Source organism: Mauremys reevesii, linkage group 7 (genome assembly GCF_016161935.1).
Source record: "Mauremys reevesii isolate NIE-2019 linkage group 7, ASM1616193v1, whole genome shotgun sequence".
NCBI classification, from domain to species: Eukaryota; Metazoa; Chordata; order Testudines; family Geoemydidae; genus Mauremys; species Mauremys reevesii.
In genome coordinates this window covers 5,552,498-5,572,119 of record NC_052629.1, presented here as the reverse complement: position 1 = coordinate 5,572,119, position 19,622 = coordinate 5,552,498, and the positions used below count along the sequence as shown (strand labels likewise).

The 19,622-nt window shown below is 45.6% G+C and overlaps 1 protein-coding gene and 1 long non-coding RNA gene across 6 annotated transcripts in view; one reads left to right on the top strand and one right to left on the bottom strand.

The window, feature by feature from the left end:
• The window catches only part of SH3PXD2A (SH3 and PX domains 2A), a 373,953-nt gene that overhangs the window by 110,743 nt on the left and 243,588 nt on the right, over window positions 1-19,622 (top strand). The gene's annotated exons all lie outside the window — the stretch shown is intronic.
• Window positions 15,607-18,813, bottom strand: LOC120368691. The gene is made up of 4 exons (XR_005582727.1): window positions 18,730-18,813; window positions 17,565-17,631; window positions 16,468-16,707; window positions 15,607-15,706 (listed from the first exon to the last, which is right to left on the bottom strand). It is a non-coding gene; the product is annotated as an uncharacterized LOC120368691 (long non-coding RNA).

The following is a 19,622-nucleotide window of genomic DNA, read 5'->3' as shown; positions in this document are numbered from 1 at the left end:
TTGGGTTCACTGGGGACTGGAGTTTGATTCCCCCCCTCCATTTTTTCTTTTAATTTTCAATTCTCCTCCTGCTCCCAGACACCAGCCTCTCCAGGCAGATGCTTTCCGGCACTGATTCCATTGATGATCAGCCAGGGGCAGTGCAGATGCTGCTTTTTGTTCATAAGGGGCCCACAGAAGTCCATAGCAAAACTGCCATTGGTAGAGCTGTCAGGAAAATTGTATGGTTATCTCTCAAAATATCCTGAAGGTTTTAAAAAAAAATAATTCACATTTTTTGGTGTATATTTTTCCTGTTGTCTTCTTTACACCCCATTTTCCCATTTTACCACTGGAAAAGGAGTGTGGGGGGGGGGAAATATGAGAGAAACTGTGTGTGTTTGGGGATAAGAGGACATGGAAAACTTTTTTTTTTAATAGAAAATCTGGAAAACTTAAAATAAAGAGAGAGAGAAACCCATGAAAGCTTTTCATGGAAAAAAAGATGATTTTCATTGAAAAGAAATTTCAAATGAAAAATGTTGATCAGCTGTAGTGAGGGGATTGTGGACAAGCCCGTTATAACAGCATGTCATTAATGTCCTTGTCAGCTGGTGTTCAAAATATGCTGCCTTTATGCCCTGATCTGCGGAAAATCCACACCCCAGAGCAACGCAGTTACACCGAGCTAACCCCCACTGTAGGCAGCGCTATGTCAGTGGGAGGGCTTCTCCTGGCAACATAACTACTACCTCTCAGAGAAGTGGAGTACCTACGTCTTCACTAAGTGCTACAGGTGCGCAGCTGCAGCATAGTAAGTGTAGACAAGCGCTAAGTCACATACTCCTGTCGTTACTGCAACACAAAGAAAAGGTCATCGTTTGCAAACTCATGATCCCCAGTTCCAGAAACACAGATCTCAGCATAAAGCACATCAGCCCAAGGAAACTGGGCTCTAGAAAGATGATCAGCTACAAGAGCTGCTCCTTTTGCTCAGCTTTTGGAAGGCAAGGGCGGGTCTGTCGTGCTTCTGTTGAAGGCAGTGGTGAATGCATGCAGAAAGGGACCATATTGTTCAGTGTCACCTCCAGCAGCAGTGGCCCCAAAGGCTGGATGAATCATGGAGGTTTCCATTGCTGTAGACAATAAGCGTAAGCTAAAGTCAGAGAAAGTGTAAGAACCTGGATGGACAGAAGTCAGCTCCATTTGTTCACACAGAGGCCTTGAAAGATGCTGTAGGGCATGACTATGGGGGATAATTTGATCACTCTGGCTGTTCAGTTACAGATCCCCATGCCATCAGTAAAGAAGGTGGCTTGTCTTTCAGATGTGCCACATCCTGGACTAGAGATGGGCTCACACCCTCAAGCTTTATGGGGACTCAGACGCTGACCCCACACTCCAGTTTGAGAGACTCTGAATCTTGCACTGATTCCCACAAGAAAAAGTTGAGCCCGGGCTTCAAATGAGCCCTGAACCCTCCTGCGTGACACCTGAGCCCTGCAGAGACATGTAGAGGTTGTTTGTGTGAGCCTTGCCGAAAGGGAGGTGGCCCTCACCACCCTTCCTTTTCCTCCCCTTCACATTCCCTGCTCTGTGCAAAGGAAAACACGCAGCCAAGGGGGATTGGCTTTTTAATTCCCAGATTCCTCCCCGCTTTTGGGAAGTTGACTCCCTCCCACCTTGCTGAATATCACAGGGAGCCATGCGGGCTCGGAAGCAGGCTGGACTCAACAACGTAGGCGAGGTGGCAATTCAGGGTATACCCGCGTATCAATTAGGTTCCAGACTTCCCCTCCACAGCTCCCTGCTATTCTGAGGTGGAGTCTGCATCAAAGAGGCATTTTATCCCTTCTCTGTCTTCCTCTCTTGTCCCCTTTTACTCCTCCCGCTGAAGGGAGGAGAATCACTAAAACAGTGTTGCCAAGAAGATGTTTCTTTGTCAGCACTTCTCTTAAAGTTGAGATGGGAGGCCCCCCAACTAAAATCCCCGATCTGTGCATCCCCAGGAACCAGTCACTCCATAACATTAAATGCACCGGGCCATTTTCTGGCCTCTTGCATACCCAGTGATCGTAGTGATTTAATTAGGAATGCATGGGTGTAAGAGGGGACAGAATCTGACCCTAGCTAGCCATAATTAAATAGTATAGATGGATATGAATAGGTGTACCTATTTCGCATTGCTGGGTGGCAGGACCCAGCCACCCTTCTACTGGTTCCACTGAAACTATGCCTCTGCTTGTTTATTTTTAATTTGTTTCTCAGGTGCCACATCAGTTACCTGGGAAGAGACCCCAGTGCTCTTCCCCACCTATTGGTGAACCATCTTGTTAATCAGGATCACCTGCAGTGGTGCCGGCTCAAATCCACAATTTAGGAAAAGTTATGCCTAAGGATTAGTGTCTTGACTCATCCTTGAAAGTACCAAGACCCAGGCTCAATCTGACAGGTGTGTCTAGGGCTTCCTCCTCATTGCTTGTACCCGAAAGTGTACCACAGTCACAGCCCACACGAGACTTCTGAAATAGGGAGTGCACTCATTTTGGGGCACAAGTAACAGGGACGCCCCATACAGGCATTCTAAGCTGGACCAGAGGAGCAGTAGGATGCCCGGCTCCTGGCATTTGCATGCCTGTTTTGGGGGGGGGGGGATTTTGCAGGAAGAGGAAGATCCCATATGATTGTAGGAGGGAGGGTGACGCACTTCTCAGGATACGCAGGACTGGGAGTCATCTTGTTATCCCCTGCCTACTGCCAGAGGGCGTCTTTCTTGTGGTAGCTGGGTGTCAAGGAGCTGACACTACAAGCCCTTCAGCTGCTCAGGCACTCTCCTCTGGGCTATGCCAGCCTTGCCTTTGCCAGGCAGGTTAACAGTAGGTGGATCCCAGTTCCTGAGTGCCTTTGAATCATTCCCCTGTGACATCCAGCCCGACACTGGCCACTCAGAGAAATCCCAGATCCTCTCCCCCAAGGGAGCAGTGTACCTCAGTTTAACCTTAAACCACCGTTTCTGTATAACACACAGTACTTGTGAGCTCTTACAATAAAACAAAAGGAGATTTATTTAAGAAAAAAGAAAGATTTAACTAGAAACGAGAGAGTGGAGGAAACAAACGTTTATAATATGAAAAAAAAAAAAAAAGTCTACACTTTCCTATTGATGAAAGCAGATCCCCCTCCCCCCCCAAGTTCTGTGCGTTGCAGAGCTGGCTGGCTGCACAGGAACATGAGGCTTGGAAAGTTACAAGCTTTTTGTAGATACCTTCTGTGTTATTCTTTATGAATAAATATCCTGCACGACGTATGTTTGGTGTAGTGAGTATGTCAGGGCGGAGGTGAAAGCTGTTTGCAAAGTACAGGGCATTCTTTGGTAAGGGGTCTCTGTGTCACAGAGGGGGACCCTATACACTGCTACCTCGATAAAACGCCACCCGATATAACACGAATTTGGATATAACGCGGTAAAGCAGTGCTCCGGGGGGGGGGGGGGCGGGGGTGCGCTCTGCAATGGATCAAAGCAAGTTCAGTATAACACAGTTTCACCTATAACGCGCTAAGATTTTTTGGCTCCGAAGGACAGCGTTATATCGAGGTAGAGGTGTCCTTTGAAAGTTCAGATGCGTGTCAGGTTTGAACCTCTGAACGTTGAGAGCTTCCCATCACTAATTGGCAGACAGGTTGTCATGGGATCTCACCCCCACTTTGAGCTTGTGGGTTCAAAGGTGGGGACCCGCAGGTATTCTCCCCCCACCCTAACCCTTAGGGTAGGGATTCTTCTCTGCCACCAGTCAGGTTAACAGATTCAAATCCCTTGAATCTCTACACACAGGAAGCAGCCCACTTCCCTCCCTCTCCTGCTCTCTCTCTGCTTGGAGACAACTCTTGTCTCCACAGAGTCCTGAATCCACAGGTAAGGAACTTAACCAAGTCCTGAGCTTAAAAGAGTTTATTAAAAGAATAAAAGAAAGAAGAGAAAATACACAATCTCTATGAATCCAAGATAGACATTCATAGGGTCTAATCTTATTAATCCCTGGAGAAATTTCTCCCTTTTCCTCAGTACAAACAATACAGACAAAATTACGAATAATCAATGCAAACACACAGAATTGCAGACACAGGATTCTTATATGCAATTACCCAGTTCTTCTAATACTCACTAGCTTGAATAGGAGAAATTAGTTCAGAAAGATGAGCAGACTTGGTTGAACTCAGAACAAAGAACACAGAGACCCAAGTTCTCTGGGATTTTCAAATTCTCTTCCTGATTGGTCCTTTGGTCAGGTGTTTCACCAGGTCTGTGTTAACCCTTTACAGGTAGACCTTAACCCTTAACTAACTACTTATGACACGCCCAAATCACCAAACAGTGGGAGCACTGGCGATGATTTCCTCCTACTGCAAAACCAACAGAGTAATAAACACATGCACTATTACATATACTACTAAGCATATAACATGTAAAGAACACTTTTTAGCCACTAGATTCTGGGAAACTGTCACGAGAGAGTGCATCAGCAACTTTGTTGGAAGCTCCTGAAATGTGTTGAATTTCAAAATCAAAGTCTTGGAGAGCTAAACTCCATCTGATAAGTTTTTGTTGTTTCCTTGTTAGTATGAAGCCACTTTAGTGCAGCATGATCGCATACACAATGGCGTAACACTCTTTTCACTGACGGACCAGTGGCTTTCCTCTCAGACAGCTTCTTGCTGAGAAACACGACAGGATGGAAGTTGTGATTAATACAGGGTCAGACATGAGCATCGCCTAAGCTGATAAAAGCTTTTGACACTCATCAGTCCACTTAACTGCATTTGGCTGGGTTTTCCTGGTCAGATCAGTTAGTGGAGCAGCGATTTGGCTGTAGTGTGGTACAAATCAAACCTAAGAAGGATTGGACCTGTTATTTTGACCTTGGGACAGGCCACTGTTGGATAGCCTCCACCTTGGCCTGTAGGGGGTTGATGGTTCCTTGACCCACCTGGTGTCCTAGGTAAGTCACTCTGTTTTGGCCTATTTGACACTTTTTGGCCTTAACAGTTAGTCCTGCCTGCCTGATGCGCTCAAAACCATTTTCAAATGTTCTAGGTGTTCAGGCCATGAATCAGAGAAAATGGCCACATCATCGAGGTATGCAACTGCACAGTCTTCCAATCCTGCTAGTAGACCATCCACCAGCCTTTGGAAGGTGGCAGGTGCGGTGATGAAGGCAGATTTTTCCTGGGCGGGTTCATCTAGTGGTACCTGCCAGTATTTAAATCAATGGTAGAGATGAACTGGGCACGTCCCAACTTTTCCATAGCTCATCAGTGCGTGGCATGGATAGTTGTCTCATCTGGTTTGGGAACCAGAACCACTGGAGATGCCCATGCACTGGTAGAAGGGCGGATGATACCCATCTCCAACATGTTGTCAATCTCCTGTTTAATAGCAACTTTGGCATGAGGTGACACCGTGAGCATTACCTGTGTCAATGGAGTGGCAGGTTTGCTCAGTCCGTGATCTGTTGCCGCTGCAGACGTTGCAGGGTTGTGGAGAGGGTCACCTCTTCCACACCACCATTTCTTTTACCTTCGTGTAGACACCTTCAGGCCACTCGGTGTCATCTCCTTCCTGAACTGTAAAGTGACAGACCTGTAATTCCCTGGGATAAAAGGGCTTTAGAGAGTTAACATGAAACACTTTAGGCTTTAAAGAGGAATCAGGGAATGTTATGAGGTCGTTAACAGCTCCCAGGCGCTCCTGGACCATGTATGGTCCTTCCCACCATCTTATGGGCCTGTTAAGACCATGACCTGGTCTCCTACCTTGAAGGACCGCCTTGGCATGTCGATCATACCAGACCTAAGTTCTCTCGAGCAAGGGCAAGAGTCTCGGAGGGTGTTTTGAAGGTTGCTTACAAAGTCCAGAATGTTAGTCCCTGGAGGAGGTGTAAATAACCTCATGGCCATATACCAGCTCGAATGGTGAGAATCCTAAACTGGGATGTGGAACAGCCCTGTAGGCAAACAGCAACTGTTGTAACACTAGATCCCAATTATTGGAGTGTTCATTGAAGTTCCATTGAACCTTTCCACTAGGCCATTAGTTTGGTGATGGTATGGGGTGGCAACCAAGTGATGCCCCATGAGTTTCCCACAGGTCTTTCATGGTCCCTGATAGGAAATTTGTTCCCGAATCTGTAAGAATTTCAGGGCCAAACCCACCCTGGTAAAAAATGTCAGTTAAGGCCTGGCACGTTTGAGCCCCCTGGTTTGTTGCCTAGCTGCTACTGGCCATCTGTGCAAAGCCGCTGCGCTGCACCATGTCATGGGATCTCACCCCACTTTGAGCTTGTGGGTTCAAAGGTGGGGACCTTCTCCCCACCCTACCCTTTAGGTAGGATTTCTTCTTCGCTGCCACCAGTCAGGTTAACGTGACGCACTGCCTGTCCCCAAGCTTCAGATTCAAATCCCTTGAATCTCTACACACAGGAAGCAGCCCACTTCCCCCCTCTCCTGCTCTCTCTCTGCTTGGAGACAACTCTTGTCTCCACAGAGTGCCTGAATCCACAGGTAAGGAACTTAACCAAGTCCTGAACTTAAAAGAGATTATTAAAAGATTAAAAGAAAGAAGAGAAAATAATACACAATCTCTATGAATCCAAGATAGACATTCATAGGGTCTAATCTTATTAATCCCTGGAGAAATTTCTCCCTTTTCCTAAGTACAAACAATACAGACAAAATTACGAATAATCAATGCAAACACACAGAATTGCAGACACAGGATTCTTATATGCAATTACCCAGTTCTTCTAATACTCACTAGCTTGAATAGGAGAAATTAGTTCAGAAAGATGAGCAGACTTGAACTCAGAACAAAGAACACAGAGACCCAAGTTCCTGGGATTTTCAAATTCTCTTCCCTGATTGGTCCTTTGGTCAGGTGTTTCACCAGGTCTGTGTTAACCCTTTACAGGTAGACCTTAACCCTTAACTAACTACTTATGACACAGGTACTGCGCAAAGGAAGGGGATGTGCAGTGTGAAGAATGGGCCATCCCAATCTGCTGGTCTGGGGAGTCCAACCGCCTTCACTTCTACAGGGAAGTCGTCCCCAACCCCTCCCCCCCTCCAACCTCCCTTCATGGGATGCATTGAAAACTCCAGAGCAGGCTTGGAGCGTTTCCTGGTCTCTACATGGGAATAGCCACGGAGAAGACACTAAGGGCCAGGGCTGGGATTGTCAACAGAGCCCAAAGGAGTTAGACACCCATCTACTATTCAGCACCATTGTGTGATGGGCTCCTAAATCCCTTAGGCCCCATTGAAAATCCCAGTCTTTCCCCCTTCTTCCCCTCTCTACTTATTGTTTCCGCAGTGAAATGCACTTAACCTGTTGTTTAATAACCAGTTCGGTTAACACCCAAGTCCCATGAGAGGGAAGAAAAAAAAACTACAGCTCAAAGTTACAGTACATGATTCAGAAGGCCCATGCCTGGGAGAGCAGAGAAAGGTGTGACTGTAGCAACAAATGAGCTGTTGACTTGCACACAGCCCAAATAGTTGGCTCTGGTGAATGATGGCATAGGCGGAGTATGTTTGCAGCAAAGTCTGGTAACTCCCTGTTTTGAACAATGCAAAGGTAGCTTGAATAACCACTAATAAATATTGTGTGGGAACTTTTCTTGACTCAGTTTCAGCTCCTCACTTGCAGGCTGCAGCAGAAAAGTAGATCTGCCAATGAACTGCATCCCAGGTGGCTATACGTGTTTTCTTTCAATAATGGCTTTTATATGGGGAAGAGGAAGCTGAGGTGAAGAACTTGAACAGGTTTGCAGATGCAGCAGGATTTAATACACGGTGAACACCAGCCGTTTTCTCTCTGTTACTTCTTATTGTGTCACAGTCCTGTTATTTTTATGCGGGGTGAGAGAAGATGGAGCATTATTTTCAGACTGCTTGAGATGGTATTTTCATACATAAATGGAAATGACATGAGGTTATCCTAATGGTTAGAATTATGGTGATGTTTGGTTGCTGTGGGCCATATTCTGATCTCATGCTGATGTAACTCAGGAGTAAATCCTTTAAAATTAGGATCTGCCCTTTTATAATTTGTTAAATGTTGCTGAAGTTGAGTGTCTGCATTGCCTTGGAAGCATTTTCTGCATTCCTTCTTCACACCTTACCGAAGCTAAATGCCCAATGCTTTCAGGGGGAGTTTTGAATGAAAAGGACCCTTAGAAATTACAAAAGAAGACTCAATTGAGCTGTCTTATTAAAGGCTCTTTTCTTAGCTTAAAAGGTCAATGTCAGGTTAACATTTAAAAATAAATATATTTCTTTATTTGTTTTAATAATAAAACCCTGGATTTATTTGATAAACTAAAAGTATTTTTTTAAAATCTGATTTGCTGTTCCCATTGATTGTTTACTTTTTTGCATTTCACTGAGCCTGAATAATGAAAATAGATTAGTTAGTTTCACTTCTGTTTAAACTTACTTTCACTTCCTGGTCCTCATGCACTAGCAGAAACAACAAGGAATCCTTGTGGCACCCTAGAGAGAATAGCAGAGTGTTCCAAACACTGCAGAGGAATTTTTAAGCCACTGAAAAAAATTGTTTTAACTGAAATGTAAAGTTATAAAAAAACACCATAAAATGTCTATTGAAGTTAGATTTGGTCATATCTTCTGTGTGTTTGTGTGTGTGTTTTTAAAATAACATGTGGGCCTAAATCAACCTAAATAGCATCCTTTAATGTGTACGTTCTACTTCCGCTGACAATATGTGTGTATCGGTTTCATGGTTTGCATCCTTTCTAAGCCTTATATTGCTAATATTAAGTATAGTGCTATTCTATGTTAGAAAGGCCTGCTAGATATTGGGAAAGTTCAATCAACTCGTTTTCTGATGATCTAATGAAGTGTGATGTTATCTTCGCCTTCTGGTGAGCTGCAGTTTTAGAAGTACCTGTTGGTTGATAAAGTAGAATTTTCTTCCTTGTTAAGAAACTATTGTGGAAAATTCATCTCCTGTTTTCTCTAATGAGAGTAGAATGGATTTCCTGTCCGTTCGGAGCTTGAAGGCAAAGCAAGGAATGCTGGGAGGAAATGACCATTATTTAGTGAAGCAGACTGTGGAATTGCAGATCTGAAAAGAAAAAAAAAATCACTCATTCCAGACTTAGCGGAGGTATTTTTAGGTCTTGAGTCCTTTATAGTTGGAAGGCAAAGTTATTGTGCATGTAGGGTCATGTGGTGCCTTTGGCTACTTATTGAGGGACCTGCAAAAATAGCTTTCAGACGGCAGCTCCTTCCTTTCTGAAGGAAAGGATTGTGTCTCAGCGACCTGAATTCTAATTAGTACCATGAAATGGAATAAGAGAAGAGAGTATTCTGCTTTGCATACCGATCCTGTTTCAGAAGCATAGTAAAATCTTTCAGCGGCTTGAAATGTTGTAAGGACTTGGACTGAGACGTAGCTTCACAGCGAAAGAATTGATAAGCGAGTTTGTTTACTGTTTAAGGCTGAGATCCTGCCATGTGTTGCATGCGGGTAGGCTGCGGTGCCCGCATGGAGCTCTGTTGCAGTCAGCGGGGCTCTCTGCCAGTCCCACAGTCTGCTCTCATGCAACCAATTGCTGGAGCAGGGCCTAATTTTTAAAATGGTTTTTGAAGTTTTCAGATTTTATCCATTAGTCATTCCTGTTGTAAAAAACCTGCACTATTTGACCCAGTTCCTCAGCTGGGCTCACCCAGCACACAGGGCCGGCGCTTCCATTAGGCGACCCTCGGCGGTCGCCTCGGGCGCCAGGATTCGGGGGGCGGCATTTTGTGCGCTCCCCACGGGGCGCATGGGAGCTTCCGGTTCCGCTCCCGTCGCGCCGTCGAAGAAGGACCTTCTGCCGACGTGCCATGGAAAACAGCGGCAGGCAGTTGAGCAGCTCAATGACTGCCGCTATCGCCTGCGGCATTTCAGCGGAGGGTCCTTCCTTGGCGGTGCGATGGGAGTGGAACCGGAAGCTCCCGCGCACCCCGTGGGGAGCGCACAAAATGCCGCCCCCCGAATTCTGCCTAGGGTGCCAGAAACCCTGGCGCCGCTTCTGCCAGTGCAGCTCCATCAAATCAGGGGAGTTCTGCTGCCGATTAATACCAGCTGAGGCTCTGGGCCTACGTCTCCATTTAAATCCTTGCAAACCTGTAATAGTCTGATCCCCTCCGGCTTTTCCATTGTGTTTAACTTTCCGACGTCAGGACTTCCTCTGATCCTTTTTTTTTTTGAGACACATTTCAAATTCATTGATCATTAAGACAGCAGAGCAGAATGGCTTTATCATTTTAGGCTAAGGAAAACAGAGTCCAATTGACAGGACTCTGTTCAGTCCTATATGTTTACATTTGGTTTTGGGGAAGAAGGGGAGAATGATTTATTTACAATCCACTGCACCTCCCTTAAATTTGCAGCCATGGACTAGCTGTGGATTTCTCCACACAAACAATGAGTTAGTGGCAGGCTGGGGTGTGAATCTACCCTGAACTAAGCTGCTGTGGACTAACTGTCCATGTGGACCCTCCGGCTGGGCACTAACAAATTCTTAATGCGCTTTGATCTGGTCCTGTTTTAATGTGGACTAGATCAAAGTGCATTAACAAACTGTCAGTGCGCATCAGCAAGGTCCACACAGACACTTAGTCAGTGGCAGGCTAGTATGGGGTAAATTCACACCTCAACTTGCCAAGAAATAAATGTTTGTGTAGACAAGCCCTTAAATGTCATATGCCACAGGTCTGAACCACAATTTTCATCAATTGACATTTTCTCTTACAGTGCTGCAGAGGGGCAGGTGAAGCCCGGTAATAACAATTTTGCTGGAAAAGCAGTGATCTTAGAATACTTTCCTTGGGTTTGCACCTGCCCTTTATACACAGGTTGAGATCTGGTGGGTGAACAGGATACGTGTCTTTGCTGTACCGTTTGGGTCTCATGCTCACAGAGTTTTGTGATTGCCAAGCCAGAGTTTTAAGGGAAAATAGACAATAAAAAGATCTTTTTAAAAAAAAATACAGAAGCTAATAAGGATTTTCGTAATGTTTCCAATGAATTAGATTCAGGACTGAAAAGGCAAGGGGAGAGATTTCTAATTTGCTCAAGTTGGCGGATTGCTTAGGGAAATCCGCAAATTTTTTAACTTAATTTTGATTCATATGTTCAAAGGCAGTACGTAAACAAGATTATAGACTTGAAAAGCAGTCTGAGCTGCATCTGGATCATCACTTCCCCAGGCAGCCCATCTACTGCTATCATTACTTTCTAAAAATCACTCTGAAAGTCTGTAATCTAAAGTGGGTGGTATGCAGCCAGGCTACGAGTGCATGCATGAAACCCTCAGACTGGAGGTTTTATGGAAGGGTTTATCTTCATCTCTGGGTTCAGATCTCTCCTCCAGATGAACCTTTCCCCACAGTCCGTCAGGTGCAGATCCATACGGTGAAATGTTATATAAAGAGGAGTCAATGTGCTGAGTACCATTGCAATACCACAGGTTTATTTCGTGTGCACAATATTTTAAAATTCTGCAAAAATTTTTTGTCAGTAAATAAATGTGGAGGCTCCAGCATGGCACTGGGGAGCACAGGCCACTCTGCACAGAGGTGAAAGGTCATCCTACAGCTCCCCTCTCTCCTGGGACAGGGACTTGGGGGTGAGGCTGCACTTCACCCTGACACACCCCGGGACCCTGCCCCGCCATGCCAGGTGCACCAGGTGTGGGTAGGCAGGCTCAGCCCAGCAGGATCCAAGTGTGGAGGGGCTTAGTGTGGAGGGATACAGGTGTGGGGTGACAGTGTTCTGTGTGGGGCAATTTGGGTGCGGGCAGCTCAATGGGGGGTCTGGGTGTGGGGGGATATGGATGCATAGGGGCTTGTTGTGGGGTTCTGGGTGCAGGGGCAATGGGACTCTGCAGGGGGTCCAGGTGAAGGTGGTAGTGGGGTCTGAGTGTGGGGGGATAGGGCTTGGAAGAGGGGGTCTCAGCCAGGGAAGGGTCCGGGTGCTGGGAGAGTGGGGCTTGGTGGGGTGGGGGTCCGGGTGCAGCTTGGTGGGACTATGCAGGTGCCTTCTTGGATCACTTGATACCAGTGCCTCCTCTTCCCCCAAGGTAAAGTAAAGAACTGAACACAAAACTCAAAGTTTCTGACTTTGGGAAGTCACCAGTCCCTCCTTTGGAGGCTTGGACAGGTCACTATCTCCAAGCCGCAGGCAGCAAAAGCTCCTGGGGCGCTCCTGCCCAGGAGCTGAGCGCACAAGTCAGTTACCTCCCCTGCCTGCCTTGCCACTAAGCCGCTCTGCTTTCCTTTTTAAGCTCCACCTCCACCTTGTGCAGTCTTTGCAGGTGCACCAGGCTGGGCCCGCCTGGGCCCGAAGCAGCTCCTTAACCCCTTCTTCTCTAGTGTTTGTGTACCCCAGCGTAGGGTCACAATCCAGAGCTAGGAGAGACCCGTTGGAGCATCTGATGCAGCTTCCTGCCAGGGCAGGACTGTCGCCAGTGGTATATTTATACTATTTTGTTAGATTCATAGATATTTAAGCCAGAAGGGATCATTGTCATCATCTAGTCTGATCTCCAGCATAATGCAGTGTATTCAGATTCGTGTGTGTCAGACTTCCTCTTGCCCAGAGAACTCCTGTGGATAATAATCGTTTTAGCTACATCTCCACAGAACCAGCCTTTATCAAAAGACGAGACGAAAAGATACACACTTGAGAAATACCCGAATTTCCTGACTCTGCCATGAGTAAAGAGAGGAGGCTCTGCAGTGCTGCTGAAGGGACTGTTAGTAGGCTCTGTACTTGCAAAGAGAGCTCTCTTTGAGGACTGCGATCAGATGAGGCGCATAGAACAAGGGAACACCGGTTCCTAAATCAGACCTGCCGGAAGGACTTGTGAGTGTCATATCACACTGTGCCACTCATTGACCCTTTTGAGATTCAGCCCTTTGTGAGTTCCTTTCCAGTCGAGTCCATCCTCTCCGGTGACCGACCACTGTGGGAGTGTGTGTGTGTTTGGGGGGAGGAGGGGAGCAATAAGGAGTGGAGAACGGTGCAGTCACAGCAAGATATAGTGTAGAGTGTTAAGCTGCCAGCTAGCAGGGAGTTTATTTCCTGAACAATTATGAAAACAGCTGATCTATGACATTTTAAGAAAGGGAAAGAAGCAGGATGGGGAGAGGAAGGGAAGGAAGGCCCCAGCTACATAAATATTTACTTTAGTACAATGTCACCCCCTCCTCCTCCAATTTGCCAGGGATTAACTCTGGAGCTGTCAGGCTTCATGGAGAGCAACCGAGGCTACCATGGAACAGTCCTTTCCTAGCAGGAGGTCTCTGTTTACAGGGAAAGTGTCCCGTGGTTCTCCCACCCCAGCTTCCCCACTTTTTCTCTGCTTCCCTGAGGGTCTGAAGGATCAAAGTAACGCTCTAAAGGAGCCAGCTGATAAATGGGACAGAAGTGATGCATTGTTTCTGGTTTGGGTCAAATTTTTCTGACCAGCTCTGCTTGTAATATAGGGCAGGTTGTCCCCTACATGGAAGTAACCCAGAGGAGAGTTCATCTCATAGTGTGTCCCTGGCATTGTTCCTATGGGGAGGGGAAGGGATGTTTATGGTTGCACCTACACACACAAACACGTGAGTGCACGATGGGGTGGGAGTGTTGTGCCATGGGTTCTTTTGTGCTTCTACAGGGGTTCTTTGCCGCCATGGTTCTTTCCTAGCTCGCTGGTATTGCAGCTGTGTGATGAGGTCTACAGGCCTCAAACTGACCCAGGGTTGGGAGTAGAGCAATACTGGGCTAGGGAGGCCCTGCCCCATAGTGGGGGCAGGGCACATTCCAAGTGGAGGAGTAGTTTAAAGGACACTAGTAGCTTAGAGAAAGATGCTGCCTGGGTTCCCCTACCTTGTCTCTCTCCCTCCCCTCCTCAATAGGGACAGAACCTCTGGGGCGGAGCAGTTGGAGCACACAGAAGTAATGAGGTCACAGCTGGGACCGCATCTGGGATGACTAGGCCAGTTGAAATTGTAGGACCACAGCCTGATCACTAGACCATCATGCTGCAAGCTTCAATAAAGCCATGCTGCCAGAGTCGTCTCTCTGACTGATCCCCCACCCCAGCCAGAATATCCTCAAGAAGTGGATTCCATGACATGAAGGTGAAAAGCTTCCATGTTAGTGTGGCTTCAGACAGCATGGCCATGCAGTGTCCATGGACAGCAGCCATCTTCCCCTCCCCAGTAAACCCTAAAAATGAAAGCTAGTACGAACTGCAGATTTAGTATGAATAGGTAGCTTACTAGATGGAATGCAGAGAGACCCTTGGTCAGTGCAAAGATTTTCATTCAATCATGCAGTTGTTCAATATAACTTAATCCTGTCTCCCATTTCCTTTATTTATTTATTTGCTTGCTTGCTTGCCCTAGAAAATTTTTTAATTTTTCCAGCTCTGTCAAAGAGAGGGCAAATTAAAGCTTTTGGTCTATAAATGCTTCTCTGTCGTTTCATTAGCCTGCATCAACCATGGTATCTGGTGCAGTGCCATGCAGACGGTGTGTACATTTGACATAGCATCTAAACTTTTGGGCAGCATTTAAGTCTCCCCTGTGTGTACTCAGTGGGTGGAGAGAAGACTGTGGTGCATTTAGACTGAGTTCCAATTTGTCTCTGTTTGTACCCATAGCTGTCATGTCTAAACTCTATATCCCCAGCATAGTGAGGTACAGGAGATCTCGTTGATGTGAAATATCAGAGATTTGTGGACTTGCTATAAGACATGATACATATTGTCATTAAAAACAAAACCAAAATTCCCTTGGTGTGTCTGGACACACTCAGTTTTCCCAAACAGACACTAAAATGTGTCTATGAAAGCTGGAAGGTTGAAATAGATCTTAGAAGTCTGTAAATGCTTGATGTGGCAACAGAGGTACCTCAGGACTAGATATTTTCTTTTTATCAGGAGCAAATTGGTTCAAATCTGTTCCCCAAGAAATACTAACTAAAACATCATTTGGTGATTAAATACAAGGCATTTTGTGTTGCGGGTTGTGTCTGCTATTGGAAATTAAATCCCATCACTGTTCAGTGACACCTTTTTCTTGGAAAGGAGCCCAAGTTTAGAAGAAAAGGAAAGCACGTTAGTGAAAATATGTCAAGGTCTCTTGGACTTCAGGGAAAGATTTTACAGAGCCTGTAAATCAAAGCCTTTGATTTGGATTAAATATTTTAAGATGATACAGTCATGTTAAATTTGGTCCAAAAATTGTTTTGTAAAATCAAGCATTTACCAGACCAATTAAAATGCTTCCATGATTTTTAATATCAGTGGAGAACATTGCTTTTACACAAAAAAATATTTCCCTGAAATATTTTCAGTACAAACATTGCAACACTGTGCTAGAGCATTAGAACGTTAAAGTGAAAACTCAGTAGAAATTAACAAAAGTGAAGGTGACTTTTTCTTATCCTAGTCCAGGCTGAAAGGAAGGCACAAAATACAAACAAACACATACCATTAACAATGAAAAATAAATGAGATTCTTTTTACATTATTTATTTTTAATAATTAGAGTTAGTTACATAGGTTGATGAGCTTTACCCTGTCTCACTTTAAACTGCAAAGGTATGATATAGCAATGATTTGAATTCATCTGTCAGGGTGAGAGAATGTCACATCCTTTTTTCCTCCTGAAATCAATATTAAATGAATACGTTGTCTTTTACTATTAATTAAATTAGACTCCTCCTGTAATGGTATGTAAGTGGTTATGTTCAGTACAATGGTTGATACTATTCAATCTCACCTTGAAATGAAATCTCACCATGTCACATACTGTAGTTGAATCTGGCTGAATACTTTACAATAATAACATTCGAACACAGCTTCCTTTAGTCTTTGTCAGTTGTCAACTCTGATCTCAGTTACACTTGTGTCAATCTGGAATAACACTTCTGACTTTAGTGGAGTGTCACCAGATACACAGCAGTGTAATTGACCTCAGAATCTGGTCCTTAGTTTGGTGCAATATATTTCAATGAAAGTATAGGCTCAGCAAGATCTAGATATGACTAAGCTTGTGTTTGTATGCTTCTATTAGAAGCCTGTGTTTGTGGATGTTTTAGATTCCCTGACTGCACAGATGCCATTCAGGAATTTTCCTAAATTACTGATATGCAGAATACTTTTGATTTTAATCCACTCTCCTCTGCCCAAGCCACTGCTGCTGTTTTATTATTAGGTGTTTCAAGTACCACTCAGATTACTGTAGAAAAAAGACACTCCTTCGGAGCAAACTAAGGCCCCTATTGTGCAGATACTTAAACACGTGAGTAATCCCATTGAAGACGCTGTGGCCTTGTCTACACTAAAGGGAAAAGTCGATCTAAGCTACGCAATTTGAGTTACGTGAATAGCATAACTCTAATGGACGTACCTTAGATCTACTTACCGTAGGGTCCACGATATACGATATCAACGGGAGACGCTCTCCCATCAATTCCCCTTACTCTTCTCAATCAGGTGGAGTACAGGAGTCAACAGATCTTCACTAGGCCCACTAAATCGACCACCGATGTATCGATCACTGCAGCGTAGATCCTCCAGTAAGTGTATACAAACCCTTAGGCTGGTTCTCTTCTCACGCTAACATAATCTCATAGACTTCAATGGGTTTATTTCTGATTTGCACCTGTGTGAGTGAGAGTTAAGCACATATGTAAAATGTTTGAAGTATCAAGGCCTAAGGTTTTAACTTTTATGTTTGGTTTTTATTGGTCATTTGTTTTTTTAGAGTGACTATCATTGTAGAAGCGGTGGATGAGATTTTCAAAAGCTCTCAGTTTCACTCTCTTCTCATTGAAGTTATTGGATTTACCATTGACTTCAGTGGGAACAGTGAGGCCAAGTCTGAGTGCTCTTGAAAACCTCACCCCGACACGTTTTACTTACGTACCCCCTTCCAGCAGGTTTCATAACAGTACCCCAAATGGATAGTAATTTTTATAAACACTATTCTTTTTGACAACAATAAAACCAAACAAATAAAAACATGTTAAAATACGATACATGTTAAACCAAGGGATTTGACTTTTTTTCCCTTCTGGCCTGTATGATAAAATAATCAGTTTCAGATCATCCTCTGTGTCTGACCTGGGATATGCATTAGCGTTTCCCCAATAGGGTCTGTGCAGCTCCTTGTCTAGCACTCTGCCGTTGGTAGCTGAGATGCTCATTCCCATGTACAAGTTTATCCCTTAGAATGTGTGAACGTGTCTTTGAGGAAGGATGGTGCAGTGGTTAGAGCAGTAGCCTATGAATCAATTCCCTGCTGTGCCACAGACTTCCCATGTGACCTTGGACAAGTTACTTAGTCTCTTTGCACCTGGGTTTCCCATCTCTAAAGTGGGGATAATAGCAGCCCTGCCTCACTGGGGTGTTGTAAGGATAAATACATTAACTGGTGAGGCATTCAGATACTACAGAAATGGGGGCCATATAAGTACCTAAGATGGGTGGAGGGTCATTATCATTGGTGCCTATACTCACCAGTGCTCAGAAATACCCTTGATTCATATCCATTTGCAGCTGTTCTGTGGAGCAGGGTGGTCTGTTGCTGACACAAAAATGAGAAATATTTCACCTTAAATCCTTCCTTCAGAACAGAAGCAAGACAGACCCCAACAACTATGTTGGGGGGAGAATGAAAGATTGACAAAGATAAAACAGACCAAGATCAACTGATAAAACACATAAATCTGAGCCGCAGCTTTTCTATGTGGTGGAAGGGGAGTCTGTGACAAATGGGTGTGGAGCTTGGCGACCCCTAAAATAAGACACTCCTGGTTGCAGATGCAACATTTACTGGCTTTTGGGGACACAGTTTCCCACTTGTCCCAAGGTTCAGACCCAGGGCAGCCAGATCAAACCACAATCTTAGGGGTTCACATGTCTAAGGGACTCTTTGGCTTTGTGCAAGTGTAACGCCAACAGAGGCTAGTCGGGATTGAACCTGGGACCTCTGGGAGCTTAGTGCGTGAGCCTCTAGCCACATGAGCTAAAAGCCACCTGGCTCTTAGCTAAGGCTGTAGAGCAGACTCATTTCTCTCTCGCTTTCTAAGTGGTCTTGGTGCCACTAGATGGGACAGAACGCCACAGCCAGAAGGTGCGCGGGTTACGCAAGTTCTGTGCCAGAGCAACATTGCCGTGGGGCTCGGTGTGTCTGCCATCTCCAGGCAGCATCCCTCACAGCACTTCCCTTGCATTTTGTCTGTGGTCAGGCAGAATGAACAGCATGCAGTAATACGTGGAGTAACAGAGCCTCCATCTTGCAGTCCTCTCTTCTCATTAGACTCTCCTTCAAGCTCTCTCTAGTGTTTTTTTAAGTATAAGGTGTAGTTGTCCCCACCCAGGGGCCCCGGAGGGTCATCGAGTGCTGTGGTTATCTGCCAGTGTGCCAGGTGTACCACAACTCAGAGGCAAACGCTGCAGGCATTTCGGTTCACAGTCAGTTGCCTTGTTAGGGTTCTCTCCAGGCTCTCATCCGGGTGTTGTACAGGCTACTTTCCCTGTGGTGCACCCCACAGTCTCTGCCCTTTACCTGTAAGGTCCGTGCAGGTTCTGCTGCTACAGCCTGCTCCCCTGCTGAGCTTTCTGCTCCTCACCAGTCTCTTAGGCTGCCTCCTGCTGCCGGATCCCCAGAAAGCCAACTCACCTTCCCCACTCAGCTCCCTAACCAGGAGAGGGGACTGGGGTCTGCTCCCTGCCTTCCTGCTGCTTCTCCTCACCTCAGCCAACCACCCCACAACTGCCACAGAACCTTCCCCCTTGTTGCTGTTTCTTCTCACCCAGACCAGCTCGCCTTCTGCTCAGGACTTGGGGGTTGAGATGTGGGTTCTAATCTCAGCTCAGCCATTTACTGACTGTGAGACCTTGAGCAAGTCAATACATGTCTGAGCCTCGTTTCCACCCCCCTACAAAATGAGGATAATACCACCCCGCCTCACAACAGGGTTTCTCCAGTTTGGAAATGTTCCATTCATCCCCGTCTTCGGGCCTGTCCTCTATGACCATAGGGAGGCATCCTGAATGGTCCTTGGTGTGCACGGAATGGAAAACTCATTCAGACACTTTCCCCTGCTCAAAAGGAATGTGCTTTTAGCTCCATGCTCCTTCACCATCTATTGTTCCTACACTGTTTGTTTTAATTTTTCTCTGTTATTAATTTATCTTGGCTCCAGAACAGCTCGTGTGGTGTTCTCCTTTAGGCACGCGGTCATTCCCATGTGGCTGCTTTCCAAGGGTTGAAATGAAGGCCGGCTGGTTGTAGAGATTCCTTGATCAACCTATTCACATGTTCTGCTTGGCCATGTGCTTTTTGGTAGAAAAGAAGAGTTCTCTCGTGGGTTATACCATTCATCAGCAAGTAGATCTCCATTTCCCTGGAAGTGAGCAGTAATCATCAGGTTAGGCTGCTTCAAGGCTACTTCTTCTGCAAAGAAATGTAGGACTTTGTTCCATTCTTTTGGTGTCAGCAGTTAACAATATCACCTCTGGCAACCCTGAATAACAATCCGCCCAAACCAGCCCATAGCTCTCAGTGAAAGG